The 20102-nt window shown below is 44.5% G+C and overlaps 1 protein-coding gene across 1 annotated transcript in view; it reads right to left on the reverse strand.

Moving 5' to 3' along the window:
* LOC137643697 (uncharacterized) overlaps positions 1 to 19708 on the reverse strand; it is a 35449-nt gene extending 15741 nt beyond the window's left edge. The window contains exon 1 of the mRNA XM_068376399.1: positions 19544 to 19708. The gene's annotated coding sequence lies outside the window, so the exon portion shown is untranslated. The remainder of the gene's footprint in view (positions 1 to 19543) is intronic.
* Between the last annotated feature and the right edge of the window lie 394 nt (positions 19709 to 20102).

Consider the following 20102-nt stretch of genomic DNA (forward strand, 5'->3'; position numbering starts at 1 on the left):
ACACCATAAAGCTTCAGATTGTCCACGTAATGGCTTAGTCCGTTTCAAATAGTACTTAAGAGCTCTTACTGGGCATAGTACTCTTTCTTGTTCATTTCCAACCAAACTAGCAAGGCTTGGAATTTCGAACGATTTGGGCCAAGGACGAGAAGGAAGTTCGTTTTTGGCTAAAAAACCAAGCTGTAAGGAACATGTAGCCGTTTCAGATGTAAATCCAATGTTCCTGCTGAAGGCGTGTATCTCACTGACTCTTTTAGCTGTTGCTAAGCAGACGAGGAAAAGAGTTTTCAAAGTGAGATCTTTAAAAGAGGCTGATTGAAGTGGCTCGAACCTTGCTGACATAAGGAATCTTAGTACCACGTCTAAGTTCCAACCTGGTGTGGCCAACCGACGCTCCTTCGTGGTCTCAAAAGACTTAAGGAGGTCCTGTAGATCTTTGTTGTTAGACAGATCTAAGCCTCTGTGACGGAAGACTGCTGCCAACATGCTTCTGTAACCCTTGATCGTGGGGGCTGAAAGGGATCTTTCCTTCCTTAGGTATAACAGGAAGTCAGCTATCTGAGTTACAGAGGTACTGGTTGAGGATACTGAATTGGACTTGCACCAACTTCGGAAGACTTCCCACTTCGACTGGTAGACTTTGAGAGTGGATGTCCTCCTAGCTCTAGCAATCGCTCTGGCTGCCTCCTTCGAAAAGCCTCTAGCTCTCGAGAGTCTTTCGATAGTCTGAAGGCAGTCAGACGAAGAGCGTGGAGGCTTGGGTGTACCTTCTTTACATGCGGCTGACGCAGAAGGTCCACTCTTAGGGGAAGTGTTCTGGGAACGTCTACTAGCCATTGCAGTACCTCGGTGAACCACTCTCGCGGGCCAGAGGGGAGCAACCAACGTCAACCGTGTCCCTTCGTGAGAGGCGAACTTCTGCAGTACTCTGTTGACAATCTTGAACGGGGGGAACGCATAAAGGTCTAGATGGGACCAATCCAGAAGAAAGGCATCTATGTGAACTGCTGCTGGGTCCAGAATAGGTGAACAATAATTTGGGAGCCTCTTGGTCATCGAGGTTGCGAACAGATCTATGGTGGGTTGGCCCCACAATGCCCATAGTTTGTTGCATACATTCTTGTGAAGGGTCCACTCTGTTGGGATGATTTGACCCTTCCGGCTGAGGCGGTCTGCCATGACATTCATGTCGCCTTGAATGAACCTCGTTACAAGGGATATGTTTCGATCTTTTGACCAGGTGAGGAGGTCCCTTGCGATCTCGTACAACTTCATCGAATGAGTCCCTCCTTGCTTGGAGATGTACGCCAGTGCTGTGGTGTTGTCGGAGTTCACCTCCACCACCTTGCCTAGAAGGAGGGACTTGAAGCTTCTCAAGGCCAGATGAACTGCCAGTAGCTCCTTGCAGTTGATGTGTAACTCGCTTTGAACCGCATTCCACGTGCCCGAGCATTCCCGACCGTCCAACGTCGCACCCCAGCCCGTGTCCGATGCGTCCGAGAAGAGAAGGTGGTCGGGGGTCTGAACAGCCAGTGGCAGACCCTCCCTGAGGAGAATGTTGTTCTTCCACCAAGTCAGTGACGACTTCATCTTCTCGGAAACAGGAACTGAGACCGCTTCTAGTGTCTTGTCCTTTCTCCAGTGAGCAGTTAAGTGAAATTGAAGGGGGCGAAGGTGAAGTCTCCCTAACGCGATGAACTGGTCCAGTGATGAAAGCGTCCCTATCAGACTCATCCACTGTCTGACAGAACACCGGTCCTTCTTCAGCATGGACTGGATGCATTCTTGGGCTTGATTGATTCTGGGGGCCGACGGAAAAGCCCGAAAAGCTTGACTCTGAATCTCCATTCCTAGGTAAACTATAGTTTGGGATGGGACGAGTTGGGACTTTTCTATATTGACCAGGAGACCCAATTCCTTGGTCAGATCTAGAGTCCACTGTAGATTCTCCAGACAGCGACGACTTGACGCAGCTCTTAAAAGCCAGTCGTCCAAATAGAGGGAGGCTCTGATGTTTGCTAAATGCAGGAATTTGGCAATATTCCTCATCAGTTTGGTAAAAACTAGAGGTGCCGTGCTTAGGCCAAAGCACAGGGCTTGGAACTGGTAGACGACCTTCCCGAAAACGAACCTTAGAAAAGGTTGGGAATCTGGGTGGATGGGGACGTGAAAGTACGCGTCCTTTAGGTCTAACGAGACCATCCAGTCTTCCTTCCTGACCGATGCTAGAACCGACTTTGTCGTCTCCATGGTGAACGTCTGCTTTGTGACAAAGACATTCAGAGAACTGACGTCTAGCACCGGTCTCCACCCTCCTGTCTTCTTCGGCACTAAGAAGAGGCGGTTGTAGAAGCCCGGGGATTGATGGTCCCGGACTATGACTACCGCTCCCTTTTGTAGTAAGAGAGACACCTCTTGCTGTAAAGCTAGCCTCTTTTCCTCCTCTCTGTACCTGGGAGAGAGGTTGATGAGAGTTGTTGCTAGAGGGGGCTTGCGTAAGAATGGAATCTTGTACCCCTCTCTGAGTAACTTCACAGACTGGGCGTCTGCGCCCCTGCTCTCCCAGGCCTGCCAGTAGTTCTTGAGCCTGGCTCCCACTGCTGTCTGAAGAGGAAGGCAGTCAGACTCTGCCTCTAGAGGACTTGGAACCCTTCTTCTTGCTCCCACGTTGACTTCCGGCACGAGCACCTCCTCTGCTGGAGGCTCTGCCACGAAAGGGCGGGATGAACCTTGAAGCTGGCGTGTCCATCCTAGGTCTAGGTACGGAGGGCAAAGGGGTGACTTTGCGTGCGGAAGACGCCACCAAGTCATGGGTGTCTTTCTGGATCAAGGAGGCAGCAATCTCCTTGATCAACTCTTCAGGGAAGAGACACTTAGAGAGTGGAGCGAACATCAGCTCCGACTTTTGACATGGGGTGACTCCAGCTGATAAGAAGGAGCAAAGGTGATCTCGCTTCTTGAGTACCCCAGACACGAAAGAAGCCGCAAGCTCACTAGAACCATCCCGAATGGCTTTGTCCATGCAGGACATGATGAGCATGGAAGTCTCCTTATCATCAGAAGGGGAGGTCTTCCTGCTCAATGCTCCCAAACACCAGTCCAGGAAGTTAAAGACCTCGAAAGCGCGGAAAACTCCCTTCATAAGATGGTCCATGTCCGAAGGGGTCCAGCAAATCTTGGAGCGTCTCATAGCCAGCCTGCGGGGAGAGTCTACTAGACTTGAGAAGTCGCCCTGGGCAGAGGCAGGAACTCCCAAGCCGAGAACTTCTCCCGTGGCATACCAGACGCTAGATCTGGAAGCAAGCTTGACCGGGGGAAACATGAAGGATGTCTTTCCCAACTGCTTCTTAGACTGCAACCACTCTCCCAGTACCCTTAAAGCTCTCTTGGACGAGCGAGCGAGTACGAGCTTCGTAAAGGCAGGAGCTGCTGACTGCATGCCTAAAGCGAACTCAGAGGGAGGTGAGCGTGGTGCTGCAGACACAAACTGGTCTGGATACAAATCCTTAAAGAGCGCAAGCACTTTCCTAAAGTCTAAGGAGGGAGGCGTGGTCTTGGGTTCTTCGATGTCGGAGTGTTGGTCGTCAAGATGTGCAGCTTCGTCATCATCAGAGATACCATCGTCTGAATGTTGAGGAGGAAGAGGCAACGGAGTGGGCTGGACAGCTGAGTCCGGCAGCACGGGTGCATGCGTGGCTGCACTGGACCCAACATCATGCCACTGTTGGTCAGTCTGAGAACTGGCAACAACCAAAGCCGAGTGGGTGCGCAGAGTCTACACCCGACTGTGGGAGGATAGCGGAGACCACCGTGGGTTGCGGAGGCTGACGCACCGCGTCAAAACACGGCAGCCTAACTCCACCCTCCTGTTGTTGTGGTAGCTCCCGCACGGCAACGGAGTGCTCCGTGCGTCTGTGGGAGTCAGCATGCGTCTGGCAGGGTCGACTGCGCATGGGTGGAGGAGCTCTCACAGCCGGAGTGTGGGAGCAGTCAGCCGCAGCGTCTGCTGGGCGCACAACCGTGGCAGGTTGTAGGCAAACGGGTGCATCGTCAACCTTCTCCGCAGACGGAGTGTGGGAGCAGGCAGCCTCAGCGTGAGCTGGGCGCACAACCGTGGCAGGTTGTAGGCTAACGGGTGCAGCGTCAACCTTCTCCGCACGAAACTCCTGCATAACCGCAGCTAACTGAGTCTGCATAGACTGCAGTAAAGACCACTTAGGGTCTACAAAAGCGGCAACAGACGGAGCTACTGTCCGTTGTGACTGAGGGTCTAAAACAGCGGGTGCGGCAACAGACGGAGTTACTGCCTGTTGCGGTACCACCTTGCCTCTCTTGGGAGGTGTGCAGTCGTCGGATGACTGCAGCGAGTCCGAACTGACCCAGTGGCTACACCTGGGCCGTTGGACTAGCTCGGAAGGGACCTTACGTTTAAGAGGCCGTGAGACCTTGGTCCATCGTTTCTGTCTAGAAACCTCTTCCGCAGACGAGGAATAAATGGGCTCACTCGCCTTCTTGTGGGTGGGACGATCTCGGAAAGATACGTCCGAAACCACGGAGGGTACGTCTGTACGCTGATTAAAGCCTGTCGAACCCTTTGGTCGTACGACATTGCTTCTCCCCTGGGCTTGGGAGCTTGCAAGAGGTCCCGGACTGGGAGGACGACAGGCACGAACAGACGCACCCTCATGCGTAACACTGACACTTTTCACTGCACTGACACTCGCTTCACTTCCCACTGCACTTTTACCTTTCAACTCTCTGACATCAGCCATGAGTTGATTGCGGTCATTAGCCAATGACTCGACTCTCTCACCTAGAGCCTGAATGGCACGCATCATATCCGCCATTGAAGGTTGATGAGAGCTAGCAGGGGGGTCGGGTGCAACCACTACAGGGGAAGGAATAGGTTGAGGGGCATGGGGAGAGGAAAAATCAATAGAGCGAGACGAACTCCTCCTGAGCCTATCCTTCTCTAGCCTACGTGCATATTTCAGGAATTCTTGAAACCCGAATTCCGAAAGCCCAGCGCATTCCTCACATCGATCTTCCAATTGACAGGCTTTACCCCTACAATTGGAACAAACGGTGTGCGGATCGATAGAGGCCTTCGGAAGACGCCTTGAACAGTCCCTAGCGCTACATTTCCTGTACTTGGGGACTTGAGAAGGGTCAGACATCTTGAATTAGTCAAAGGGGGGAATTCAAAATCTATCCAAGTCGTCAACAAATAATCCAAATCCAAAAAAGAATGCAAGGAAGTATTGAAGATAACTTCTGCACAGCGATAGCTAATAACTAGAGATGAATACTTCACCAAATAACGTGAAATTCAATCCAGAAAACAAGAGCGTATTCAGTAGGTCTTGCCGGTGGCACGACAGAGAGAAAATTGGTTCTGTGTTGACATAGAGTACTTGAGTACCTACTCGACAGATGGCGCTGTTGATGTACACCCCCACCTGTATAGCGATCGCTGGCGTATTCCGCCCGTAGGTTTTTTCTGTCGGGCAGCAGAGCTGACAGCTATATGATCATCAGGTAAGTTTAATATTGAAAACTATATAATAAGGCCAGAAATGACTATAACATCCTGTTAGAAAAAAACAAAAGAAAATTCTACAACGGCGAAAGTAAAAAAACTAATAACATGAGGGACTTTCACAAAAACCTAGATGATTTGATGGGATTAAAGAAAAATATGTCTTGCCTGATAATGTTTGTGCAGAGAAATTTGCTATATTCTTCAATGTAAAAATTTATAAAATTTACAGGTTTCCCCCAAAATCACTAGGAAATACAGTCAGTTAAGCCAGTGAAGGAGGGTAGGAAGTTAATAAAATTTAAGGAAATAAATATGTGAGAGATGAAGAATACATATTGTGGAAACGACCCCTTCTCAAACATTTCAATAAGTGAAGCTCCAAACAAGCAAGTTGTATATAATATTTACCTGAACATAATTAACCTAAGTATATCACAATCCTGTTTTCCTAACTGTGAAAAAACTGTGTTGATCAAACCAATATACAAAGGAAAATGTTATTTTTATTAATAAAATAAATTTTTGAATATACTTACCCGATAATCATGTAGCTGTCAACTCCGTTGCCCGACAGAATTCTATGGAGGGATACGCCAGCTATCACAATACTAGAAGGGGGTGTACTTACCAGCGCCACCTGTGGCCAGGTACTCAATCATTTGTTGTTGACACCTCCTCAATTATTCCTCGGTCCACTGGTTCTCTCTGGGGAGGAAAGGGAGGGTCGATTAAATCATGATTATCGGGTAAGTATATTCAAAAATTTATTTTATTAATAAAAATAACATTTTTCAATATTAAACTTACCCGATAATCATGTAGCTGATTCACACCCAGGGAGGTGGGTGAAAACCAGTGTACATGATTAAAGGATAGCTAAGTATCCCAAATTTCATATAACAGTTATCTCAAATAACAATGAAATAATAAGTACCTGGTAAGGAAGTCGAATAGAACCGTTACTCTGCCTTTTATTTAAAGTTCGTCTTCCTTACTGAGCGCAGCGTTCCTCTTGGAGGCTGAATCAACCCAAAGGTGCCAAAGTACAAGGGGTTGCAACCCTACTAAAGGACCTCTACCAAACCTTTAACCCAGGCGCTTCTCAAGAATGAATAGACCACCCGCCAAATCCAAGGATGCGGAAGGCTTCTTAGCCTACCGTAACAACCATAAAAACAACAATAAAAGTATTCAAGAGAAAGGTTAAAAAGGTTATGGGATTAAGGGAATGTAGTGGCTGAGCCCTCACCTACTACTGCACTCGCTGCTACGAATGGTCCCAGGGTGTAGCAGTTCTCGTAAAGAGACTGGACATCTTTCAGATAAAATGATGCAAACACTGACTTGCTCCTCCAATAGGTTGCATCCATAATGCTCTGCAGAGAACGGTTTTTATTAAAGGCCAACGAAGTAGCTACAGCTCTTACTTCGTGGGTCCTTACCTTCAGCAATGCAAGGTCTTCCTCCTTTAAGTGAGAATGTGCTTCTCTGATCAGAAGCCTTATATAGTACGAAAGCCCATTCTTGGACATGGGTCTCGAGGGTTTCTTGATGGCACACCATAAGGCTTCTGACTGTCCTCGAATAGGTTTAGACCTCTTCAGATAATATTTGAGAGCTCTGACAGGGCAAAGAACTCTCTCTAGTTCGTTACCTACCATGTTGGAGAGGCTAGGTATTTCGAACGATCTAGGCCAAGGACGTGAAGGAAGTTCGTTCTTTGCTAGGAATCCAAGCTGAAAAGAACATGTAGCTGATTCGGTTGTGAAACCAATGTTCTTGCTGAAGGCATGAACCTCACTGACTCTCTTAGCTGTTGCAAGGCAAACAAGAAAAGCAGTCTTGAGGGTAAGATCCTTGAAGGAAGCTGACTGGAGAGGTTCGAACCTAGATGTCATAAGGAACCTTAAGACTACGTCTAGATTCCAGCCTGGAGTGGAAAGACGACGTTCTTTAGACGTCTCAAAAGACTTGAGAATGTCTTGAAGGTCCTTGTTGGAAGACAGGTCCAAACCCCTGTGGCGGAGGACTGAGGCCAACATGCTCCTATACCCTTTAATCGTAGGTGTTGAAAGGGATCTCTCATTCCTAAGATGAAGAAGGAAGTCAGCTATTTGGATCACAGAGGTATTGGTAGAGGATATTGAATTGGCTCTACACCAGCTTCGGAAGACCTCCCACTTAGACTGGTAGACTCTACGAGTGGAAATTCTTCTAGCTCTGGCAATCGCACTGGCTGCCTCCTTCGAAAAGCCTCTAGCTCTAGCGAATCTTTCGACAGTCTGAAGGCAGTCAGTCGAAGAGCGTGGAGGTTTGGGTGCAACCTGTCTACGTGTGGTTGACGTAGAAGGTCCACTCTTAGAGGTAGAGTCCTGGGGAAGTCGACTAGCCATTGAAGTACCTCTGTGTACCATTCTCTTGGCGGCCAAAGGGGAGCAACCAGCGTCAGCCGTGTCCCTTCGTGCGAGACGAATTTCTGCAGAACTTTGTTTATAATCTTGAACGGAGGGAATGCGTACAGGTCGAGATGGGACCAGTTCAGAAGAAAAGCATCTACATGAACCGCTGCAGGGTCTGGAACAGGGGAACAATAAAGCGGAAGTCTCTTGGTGATGGAGGTGGCAAACAGATCTATGGTAGGTTGACCCCACAAGGTCCAAAGTCTGTTGCACACACTCTTGTGGAGGGTCCATTCCGTGGGAATGACCTGATTCCTTCTGCTGAGGCGATCCGCTGAAACATTCATATCGCCCTGGATGAACCTCGTGACCAGTGTGAGGTTTAGACCTCTTGACCAAATGAGGAGGTCCCTTGCGATCTCGTAAAGGCTCCTCGAATGGGTCCCTCCTTGCTTGGAGATGTAAGCCAAGGCTGTGGTGTTGTCTGAATTCACCTCCCCCACTTTGCCTAGCAGGAGGGACTTGAAGTTCAACAGGGCAAGATGAACTGCTAACAGCTCCTTGCAGTTGATGTGGAGTAATCCTTGTTCCTTGTTCCATACTCCTGAGCATTCCCGTCCGTCCAAGGTCGCACCCCAGCCCGAGTCCGATGCATCCGAGAAGAGATGAAGATGGGGGGTCTGGATGGCCAATGATAGACCCTCCTTGAGAAGGAGATTGTGCTTCCACCACCGGAGAGTGGTCTTCATCTCTTGGTTGATAGGGATAGAGACTGCTTCTAGAGTGGAGCCCTTGTCCCAATGAGCTGCAAGATGGAATTGAAGAGGGCGGAGGTGGAGTCTCCCTAGCTCGACAAACAGGGCCAGAGATGAGAGGGTCCCTGTGAGACTCATCCACTGTCTCACTGAGCAATTGCTCATGATGCACTCTAGGGCTTGGTTTATCCTGGGGGCCGATGGAAAAGCCCGAAAATCCCGACTCTGAATCTCCATTCCCAGGTACACAATGGATTGGGAGGGAATGAGTTGAGATTTCTCTATATTGACTAATAGACCTAGGTCTCTGATTAGATCTAAAGTCCAAGAGAGGTTCTCCAGACAACGACGACTCGTGGAGGCTCTCAACAGCCAGTCGTCTAGGTAGAGGGAGGCTCTGATGTTCGATAAGTGCAGGAATTTCGCTACATTCCTCATCAGATGAGTAAAGACCATAGGAGCTGTGCTTAGGCCAAAACACAGGGCTTGGAACTGATAGACAACCTTTCCGAAAACGAATCTCAGGAAAGGTTGGGAGTCTGGATGAATGGGAACGTGAAAGTATGCATCTTTCAAGTCCAACGAGACCATCCAGTCCTCCTGTCTGACCGCTGCTAAGACCGACTTGGTCGTCTCCATTGTGAACGTCTGCTTGGTGACATACTCGTTGAGAGAGCTGACGTCCAGCACCGGTCTCCAACCTCCTGTCTTTTTGGCTACAAGAAAGAGACGGTTGTAGAAGCCCGGGGATTGATGGTCCCGGACTATAACCACTGCCTTCTTCTGCACAAGTAGCGACACCTCCTGTTGCAATGCTAGCCTCTTGTCCTCTTCTTTGTAGTTGGGAGAGAGGTTGATGGGCGATGTGGTCAGAGGCGGTTTGAGGCAGAATGGAATCCTGTAACCGTACCTCAGCCAACTGACAGACTGTGCGTCTGCACCTCTCTTCTCCCAGGCTTGCCAGAAGATCTTGAGTCTGGCTCCTACTGTTGTCTGGAGAATCTGAGAGTCAGTGCTTTCCCTTAGATGTCCTGGGTCCTTTCCTAGACTTGCCCCTGTGAGAGTCTGGACGGGAGCTTCCTCGGCTGGGGGCTCTACCACGAAAGGGCGGTATGAACCTAGAGGCCGGGGTATCAGCCACTGGGGAGCGATAAGTCTTGGGGACAGAGGTGGTAACCTTAGACTTACGAGCCGATGAGGCTACAAGATCGTGCGTGTCCTTCTGTATCAGTGCAGCCGACAAGTCCTTAACTAGCTCCTCGGGAAAGAGGAACTTTGAGAGTGGAGCAAAAAGGAGCTGTGACCGCTGGCACGGTGTAATGCTGGCTGAGAGGAAGGTACACAGTTGTTCCCTTTTCTTCAACACCCCTGATACAAATAACGACGCTAGCTCACCCGATCCATCCCTGATAGCCTTATCCATGCAGGACATAATTAGCATGGCAGAGTCTTTGTCCGCAGGAGATGTTTTCTTGCTGAGGGCTCCCAGGCACCAGTCGAGAAAGTTGAACATTTCGAAAGCTCTGAACAACCCTTTCAGAAGATGATCCAGGTCTGAGAAGGTCCAACAAACCTTCGAGCGTCTCATCGCAGTCCTCCTAGGCGAGTCCACCAGACTTGAGAAGTCAGCCTGGGCAGAGGCAGGTACTCCCAAGCCTGGTGCTTCCCCTGTGGCATACCAAACGCAACCTTTCGAAGCGAGCTTCGTTGGAGGGAACATGAAGGAAGTCTTGCCCAGGTGTTGTTTAGACTGAAGCCACTCCCCTAAGGTCCTTAAGGCCCTCTTGGAGGATCTAGCTAGGACAAGCTTAGTATAGCTAGACTTAGCTTGTACGCCTAGCGAAAACTCAGATGGAGGAGAGCGGGGAACAGCAGAGACGAAGTGGTCAGGGTAAAGCTCCCTGAGTAGAGCCAAGACCTTTCGAAAATCAACAGACAATGGAGAAAGCTTAGACTCCTCCACGTCTGATGAGGGATCAAGGTGTGCCTCCTCATCATCCGACACTTCATCAGCAGAAGGTAGCGAAGCAAAAGGACCAGAATGCTGAACCGCAGAGTCAGAACGGGTAGGAACAATAACAGAGGTTTCCTCAACTTGAGGGAAAACCTGAGGTTCAGACTGCATAGGCTGAACAACAGACGAAGCAGAAGGCAGGTGCATGGGTGAAGGAGGTTGACTCCTAGCAAGAGTTGCACCCAAGGCTTGCACAAGCTGAGCGGAGGACGGAGGCGGAGTAGTCCGTTCCTGTTCCTGAGAGATGAGTGGAGCATGAGAAGGTTGAGGCTGCGCAGAACAAGGTAAAGTTCTCGCAAGCTGAGGCTCCTGAGGCGCAAGTCCATGGTGTAGAGGAGCTTGCCTAGATGAGGGTTGAACTCGGTGCAGCGCTGGTTGAGCAGACAGACTCACGGAGGGGAGAGGTTGTTGTACCCCAACCGAGAGTTGCACCACTGGTGGAGCAGCAAGGGGAGGAGGAGGAAGAGTGTAACTCTCCTGATCCCAAAGCAAGGGTTGCCTTAAAGAAGGCTGAGGCTGAACAACACTGTGAACAGCAAACTCCGAAAGTGGCTCAACATCGTACGCCTGGCAGATGGTGCTGCGACCAGGCGGAGCAGGTGCAGGCTGGGCGAGCACAGGCGGAGCAGGTGCAGGCTGGGCGAGCACAGGCGGAGCGAGAACAGGTGGAGGGAGTGTAGGCGGAGGAGGAGGTGCAACACTCTCAGCCCGACACTCACGCATCAAGTCCGAAAGCTGAGCTTGCATGGACTGAAGCAGGGTCCACTTGGGGTCGGCAGAAACGATAACAGACTGAGGTAAAGTCACAGTCGGGGTCTGTATAGGCAGAACCTTACTCCTCTTGGGCGGAGTACAGTCGACCGATGACAGAGGCGAGTCGGAGCTGAGCCAATGACTACAACCTGGCTGAGCACTCGCTGACTGAACTCTACGTTTAAGCGGTCTCGAGACCTGAGACCAACGTTTCTTCCCTGCATGAAGATCAGCGGACGAGAAGACGGGCTCAATCGTCTGCAGGTGGGAGTGACGGTCTAAGGAAGACACGCCCGCAACCACCGAGGATAATTCTGTGCGCCTAACAAGGCCTGTCGAACCCTTAAGCCCTTCGACATTGCTTCTCCCCTGGGCATGGGAGCTTGCAAGAGGTCCCGGACTGGGAGGACGACTGGCTCGCACAGAAAAATCCTCACGCACCACACTGGCACCACTAGCACTTGGCACTGCACAGACACTAGCACTCGTCACAGCACTGGCACTATTTCCACCCACTGCACTCTTGACCTTCAGTTCTTTAACCTCGGCCATCAGAGACTTATGGTCACTTACCACTGATTCTACTTTATCTCCTAAAGCCTGAATAGCACGCAAAACAGTTGACATATCAGGCGGAGGGCACACAGTAGGTTCGGGGGTAGCCACTACAGGGGTAGGAAAAGGTAGGGGATCATGAGGTGAGGAAAACATAGAAGAGTGAGAAGAACTTCTCCTAACTCTAGTTCTCTCTAACTTAGATGAATATTTTAAAAGACGTACAAAATCCAATTCCGAAAGTCCGGCGCACTCCTCACACCGATTTTCTAAAAGACAGGGCCTGTCCCTACAGTCAGAACAAGCGGTGTGAGGATCTACCGAGGCCTTCGGAATACGCCTATTGCAAGACCTACATCGTCTATGGGAGGGAGCTTGCGAAACGTCAGACATCTTGTTTCAAAGAGTAAGTCAAAGGGTGATCCAAAAACAAGCAAAAATTCATTAACCGTTAATCAGTATTTATATAAAAGCTAACTAGCTAATATAAAAAGGATTCCAGTATGCGACAGCCGTTAATCTAAGAGAATACTTCACCAAATATCCATGAATAAACTCGAAGACCATGAGCGTATCCCAGAACGTCTAGCCGGAAGCACGACAGAGGAATAATTGAGGAGGTGTCAACAACAAATGATTGAGTACCTGGCCACAGGTGGCGCTGGTAAGTACACCCCCTTCTAGTATTGTGATAGCTGGCGTATCCCTCCATAGAATTCTGTCGGGCAACGGAGTTGACAGCTACATGATTATCGGGTAAGTTTAATATTGAAAAAGGTGATGTAAATGAGCTAAATTCATATAGGGCCATTTCAAATTTATCCTACATGTCGAAGCTTATTGAAAAAATCATAAGTGAGCAATTATGGGAGTATATTGATGAGTTAGAGGTATTCCCGGAAAATCAATCGGCCTACAGAGCTAATCACTCTACAGAAACTACCTTATGCTCAATAATGAATATGATAGGTCTTCTTGATGAGGGAAAGGGTGGAATTTTGATTATGTTAGATCTTAGTGCTGCTTTCGATACTGTTGTGCACGAGTACTTGACGACAAAGTCTATTGGAGTGACTGAGGGAAGCACTGGAATTTTTGCGGTTACTTAATGAATAGGAAGACTATTGTAGAAGTTTCTGGAAACCAATCCAGTGAGAGAATTCTTATGAAAGGTGTACCACAGGGTAGTGTTCTGGGCCCTATGAAAAAACAAAAAGTGGGCTTTAAACTATATGCAGATGATACTCAGTTCTACCTTTCAATTTCAACAACACAAGATACAAAGAAGAAATTTGATGAGATAATTACAGAAATAAAAACATGGATGCAGAGGAAAAAGCTTAAATTAAATGATAATAAAACAGAATGTATGTGTTTTGGCACAAAGGTGGCTTTGAAGAATTACCAGTTATTTCAAAGTATAAAAATTGGTGACGCTGATGTTGGGATTGTGCCTGTTGTGAAAAATTTGGGTGTACTGATAGAATGTAATTTGTCAATGAGGGACCAAATAGTGAACACAGTTTAAGTGTGTAACTATCACCTGAGAAACATAGCTTTTATTAGAAAATATTTAACAGAGGGTAGTAAAAATTTTTAGTGATGAGTCACGTAATATCAAGGCTTGATTATTGCAATTCTCTGTACTATAAATTGCCCAATACACTACTAAGAAAGCTTCAAAATGTGCAAAACCATGTGGCTAGACTGATAAAAGGCATTAAACTACGGGAGAGAATAACTCCTGTATTGATCGATCTACATTGGTTACCTGTTAAGGCTAGAATTGAATTTAAGATTTGCTTGTTGACTCACAAAGCACTTGCAAGTGATAAGCCTAAATGTCTTCGTGATTGCTTGGTCCCCTACCCTCAAGCTACCAGCGCATGCTGATGACTCACATAGACTATTCGAAATTAGTGTGAATCATGCAATAGGAGGAAGAATGTTTAATTATGCTGCACCGAGACTCTTCAACGACCTTCCACTTGACGTCAAGAATAGCAAAAATGTGGCAGCTTTCAAGAAAAACCTGAAGACTTTTTTTTTTAGAAAATGTTATAAACATAAGATTCTAAATGTCAACAAGAGAGAAGAAACGTGATTGTGTGTTCTGATAATTATAAAGCCGCTACAATAACATAACCAAGCTCAAAAGATATTAAACATGGTGTCTAAGAGAGAATCAGTGAAAGGTGCAGTGGGTGTGAGTGTGAGAAAGAAGGAAGTGAAAGGGGGAAAAGGAGAGGAAGAATATTCAAGCGAGTCTGACCATGAAGAAAGGATGGCTGGTCCAAACGACTGCGGATGGTGCAAAAAAGGGGTAAGATCAAACCAAGAAGCTATAGAATGTGATTTGTGTGATGTATGGTTTCACATAGGCTGTGGACAACTAGACAGAAGTGAATTTAAGAGAATTAGCGAATCTAAACATGCCCGATGGTTTTGTAGTAGATGCCGGGGGGATTTCAAAAACTTGAAGGCAGAAAACAAGAAACTTAGGAAACAGTATGATAAACTCAGGGATAGTTTCATAGGGCTGCAGGATACGGTAGATGAGTTAAAAAGGAGATCAGGGCTTTAGTGGATAATAATATGATAGGAACGGCTCAGCTGACAAGAGAAGTTAGGGAGGAAGTTAGGGCAGAGATAATAGAAATAAGGGAAAAGGAGAAAAAGAAAAACAATATAGTAATTTTCAACATAAAAGAAAGTACAAAAGTTGATAGTAATGAAAGGCTGAAAGATGATTTTGATATATGTGGGAGTTTGATTAATGTCGAGTTAGGAATGAACGATGTGGAAATTGAAGAAGTGGGTAGGCTAGGCAAACCAAGGGAAGAGAGAGAGGGACAGGGCCAAAGACAAAAACCAAGGGCCCAGCCAGTTAAGCTTAAAAGCACCAAGGAAAAATGGGGAGTAATTGCAAGGGGGAAACACCTCAGGAAATCAACAAAAGAGGAGTTGAGACAAGTTTTCATAGCACCTGACCTCACTTTTAGGGAAAGGGAAAAAGAAAGGAAGTTGCTAGAGGAATTGAGAGAGAAAAAAGAAAATGGAGAGCAGGGATGGTACATAAAGAGAGGAGAACTAGTAAGAAACGACAATTTTCGTCAAGAAGCAAACGCAAGCAGAGCGAATTAGAAAAGGTATAAATTTAGACAAAAAAGTTAGCCAATGTATAAAAATATGCCTGTTGAATATCCAAGCACTAACTAAGCAGAAATTAATAGAAGTAGAAAACAAGATGAACACAAATAAAATTCATATATTTTGTTTGACAGAAACGCACCAAAAAATAGATAAAATACAGCTAAGTAAAGGTCTGTTAAAAATAGAAAAAAGAAGGGATTTTAAAGACAAAAAGGGTGGTGGGTTAATGTTCATTTTTAAAAACAATAATATCACTGAAGCAGAGGAAATAGAAACAAAACATAGCGATATAATAATGGTACAGTGCAAAATCCACAACATAGTATTTTTGATAATACTAGAATATTTCGCAGCAGGAAATACAGAAGATAGAAAAAGAGATCAAGAATTGAAAGCAAAATGTGAAAAATTAATACAGAAAGCTGGAGAAACAACTCCTTTGCTAGTTATGGGGGATTTTAACGGCCACATGGGACTTCTGGGGCACCAACAAGTAGACAGGAATGGGGAAATGGTGCTAGATTGGATGGGTAATCACAACCTAACACTATTAAATGGAGATGAAAGGTGCTCAGGACTATACACGTGGAATAGACAAGATCAGCATAGTGCTATTGATTTTGTACTTGCAAATAACATGCTATATAAACAATTTAAATGTATGGAAATAGATGAAGATAAAACACTATTAGATATATCAGATCACAACTTAATAACAGTAGAATTGGAAGTAAAAACAAATAGAGAAAATAACTACAATAAAGGGAAGTAGGAAGAAATTACGTATTATAGCAATGACACAAAAGATATAGACGAATATGTGAAATCTATAGAGAGAAAACTTGTCAGCAAGGATGTAAAAAACATTGAAGAGCTAAACATAATAATGGCAGAAATGAAACAAGAACATTTGGCTAAAACATATAGGAGAAGGGTAACAAATGAAGGGAAGACCAAAGAACAACCTTGGGTAACTGAGGAAATAAGGAGAAAGATTAAGGAAAGAAATGAACTTAATAGAAAAGAGAAATGAAAAAGATATTAGGTTAAAAACAGAATTAGAAGAAAAATACAATCATAAGAAGAAAGAAGTACAAATACTGGTGAAAGACAGCATAACGTTATATGAGAAAAAGAAGACCAGGGAGATAAGAGATGATAAAAACAATAAACTATGTGAAAACATAAACAAATCAAGAAATAGCAAAGAAATAAAAAGCGAGGCAATACAATTATATGGAGATAGAGGAAATCAACTATCAGATGAAGAGGCTAAAGAAGAATTAGTAAAATTTTGGAAAACAGTCTACAACACACATGAAAATAGAACAACTGAGATCTGGAATGAGGAGAAGGAGAGTGAATACCTGGATAATTTGAGAAGAGAAAACGACATTATAACTGTAAATGAATATAGTATACCAGAACATCTAAGGGAGCATTACGATGCTGTACTAAATGTTAAAGGAAAAATTAAACCCGTGCCCGCCGCTGAAATCAATAAAGGTAAATTAGAAAAATGCCTAAAACGCCTAAAGAAAGGTAAAGCAGCTGGGCGAGATGGACTAAAGCCAGAACATTACAAAGCAATGATGATAAGTGATATATGTAAGAATACGCTAGTGAACTGCTACAAAGAGGAACTAGCCAGCAAAGAAAAACCCAAAAGCTGGAAAGAATCCAGATCAAAAATGTTAAAAAAGAAAAACAAACCAACAGCAAAGGAATTGAGACCAATAGCACTCACAAATGTATCATATAAAATATACATGGCTTTTAAAAAAGATGAAATAGAAGGACATCTAAAAATTAATAATGCCATAGAGGATAGTCAAGCGGGATTTACAGAGGGAGGAAGGATTGAGGATAATATACTCATCTTACAGTACATGGTCGAAGAAACTTTCAAAAATAAAAAAAAAACTCATAGTTGCCTCTTTAGATTTCAAAAAAGCTTTCGATTCCATAAAAAGGGAAGCGCTGATAGAAACATTAAAGCAATATAAAGTATATACTAGTATAATTAACTCTATAGCAGAAGTATATGTGGGAGACTCGACTACGTTAGACATAGGGGAAAGAGTAGAACACAAATTGAGCGTAAGTAGTGGAATAAAGCAAGGCTGTACTGGCTCTACAACATTATTCAAATTAATTACTTATCAGATTATAAAACAAGTAGAAAAGGAAGGTAATGGTTTTAAAAATGGAGTTTTTATGATAAAACAAAGTTTTGTGAATACTTACCTGGCAGTTATATATACATAGCTAATTATCTCTATTTCGGCAGAATTTTTCTAAAACTAGGCAACCGCCTTGTGGTGGTTGGGTGGTAACACCCGTTAAAGGGTGGTAGGAGGAATCATTCCCGTTTTCTGTTCTTCAGTTCATCTCTGCCGGCAAGCTAGTAGTATTATTTTTTGCTGATGATGTCCTAGTGCTTGCTGGGAATATAGAGGATGCTGAATTGAACATAAGGAAAGTGATAGATATAGGAAAGCAGTGTGGTTTAGACATAAATAGAGACAAAAGTAGCGTACTTACATATATGAAGGAAAAACCAGATAATATAGAGGGAATAAGAGTAGTAAGCAATATTAAATACCTAGGTATCAAGGTAGATGATAGTAGGAATATGTTCAAAACACAGAAAAGTGAAATGATAGTTAAGGTGCAAAAGCTAGCTAATCTTATATATTCGATCATAGAAAAAAGTTGTAATAAGATAATGATAGGGAAAGCATACTGGAAAAGTGTAGCACTACCTTCTATATTATATGGAACAAACGTAATTAACTTAATGGAAACGGAAACAGAAAAGTTGCAAAGAATAGAGAATGGAGTGTATAGAAGGATGTTAGGGGGTGTAAAGAATACAGCAATTGTAGCCTTGAGAGGGGATGTAGGAGCATCTGCTATGAAAACAAGGGTAATGGATGGAAAGCTGAGGTACCTTAATAGCATTTATAAGGGAGAAAAGGACTTACTAACAGCAATAGTCAATGATATGGAAGAAAAAGAGAGGAAGTGGTGGATGCATGTGAAGAAGTATGCTGAGGAATGTGGGATGGCGATGAGAGAAGTCAAGAGATGTACGAAAGAGGACATAAAGAAGAGAACAAGAGAATGGGACACAAGCAAATGGAAGAGTGAAATGGAGTGCAAGGAGAGTCTAATTTTGTATAACAACTGGAAAAATGAAATCAAGGAGGAGGAAGTGTATGACAACACATTTTTGTCAATTTTATTATTCAGAGCAAGGACAAACTCACTGGGCTTGAATATAAAAAACAGACACCAAGATGGAAATATAAACTGTGTATTCTGTGATGTAGAAGAAAATGCTAACCACTTCATGTTATATTGTCCACAGTTTAGTGATATAAGAATAAAAGCAATTGAACTCCAACAACCATATGAAGAAGATCCAAGAAGATAGTGCACAAACAGTTGGAAAATTCCTTTTTTGTGAAGAAAATATTGAAAATAAGAAAAGAGTACTACAACAAATGTGGATGAAAAGAGAAAAACTAGTGAAAATAAGGAACACACAAAACTAAAAGACACAGAGGCGCCGTTGCAAAGGCAAAGCCTCAACCTGAATCTGATCTGATCTGATAAAAGTGACCTGAAAACAAATGCTAGTGAAATAACTGATAAGATACAGAGCAAAATATTAACTGGAAAGAAATTATTTTTCACACACAAAGGCCCGCCTGAACAGACTTTTAGGGTCTGCTGGAGGGCGAGAAATAAACCCGTAAAAGTAAAAAGTCCAAAATTAACCCCTACAAACCTGTAGGTTTAGGCCTACAGACTGAGGCGGCAAAAATCGTAGTGTGAAAGACCTGGGTGTCCCCCGCAAATTTTAACTTTTACCCAAAACACTGCAAATTATCTAAGTTACTTCATACTTGCATACAGGTAGCCTCAGGGAGGCCTCCAGGCAGACGAATGGTGGACAACATAAGTAGTATTAGACTATCAGTAATTCAGTTCCATTTTGCCCTAGTCTAGCATAGAATATACTGTACTCCTATGCTGTACTTCATTACAGTACAGTTTCTTACAGTTGATGGTCTGGAAGAGGCTGTTAAGCCTGTACATCCAGCTCCGAATGATTTACTAGCTTGGTGATTGCACTGGTGGTGGCTATATTATAAATAATTTTACTATAATCTATTTTAGCTCTATAATTAGAAAGTAAATCTTGATCCCTCCATGCCTTATCTATATTGTTTTCAAATTTCCAAGTAGATTGCGAGTTCAACAACAAATTGTGGCAGCATGTTCCAATTGTTAACCACTCTCTTACAAAATGAATTCTTTCTTTTTCAATTATATGATTCTAAAAAGCATAATTTTCACTTACCTGGGTATTGACAAGGGGAACGACTGCTCAAATCTTCCAGGCCGATGTAATTTCAATACACTTTAGCGAAATTTAATGACGATACAAAACGTGTTCTGCAAATCTACTGCTCGAATCGACCGCTCACACGTGTTCTCTTCTCTGTTTATGTTTGGAAAGGGCACCAACATGTGGTTGCCAGATTATTTCGACTGAATTATCGTACATGAGCCTTAAAATTGTCGTTTTTCAAGCAAAATTATCGTACACAGTTTGAATATAATTATTAGGGAGTTACATGATTGACTTATTTCAAAAGATTTTAGTATAATTGTTTAATTAAACCCACACACAACTACATTATTTATACCTTAGGTATGTATCGTACATCGTACCGGACCCAAAATAATCGTACATGTACGATAATTATCGTACGAGTGGCACCCCTGGGTTGCCAGATTATTTCGACTGGATTATCGTACATGAGCCTTAAAATTGTCGTTTTTCAACCAAAATTATAATAATAATAATAATAATGTTTATTGGACAAAAGATATTTACATTCAAAGATTTACAAAAA

This window comes from Palaemon carinicauda, chromosome 7 (assembly GCF_036898095.1).
Source record: "Palaemon carinicauda isolate YSFRI2023 chromosome 7, ASM3689809v2, whole genome shotgun sequence".
NCBI lineage: Eukaryota > Metazoa > Arthropoda > Malacostraca > Decapoda > Palaemonidae > Palaemon > Palaemon carinicauda.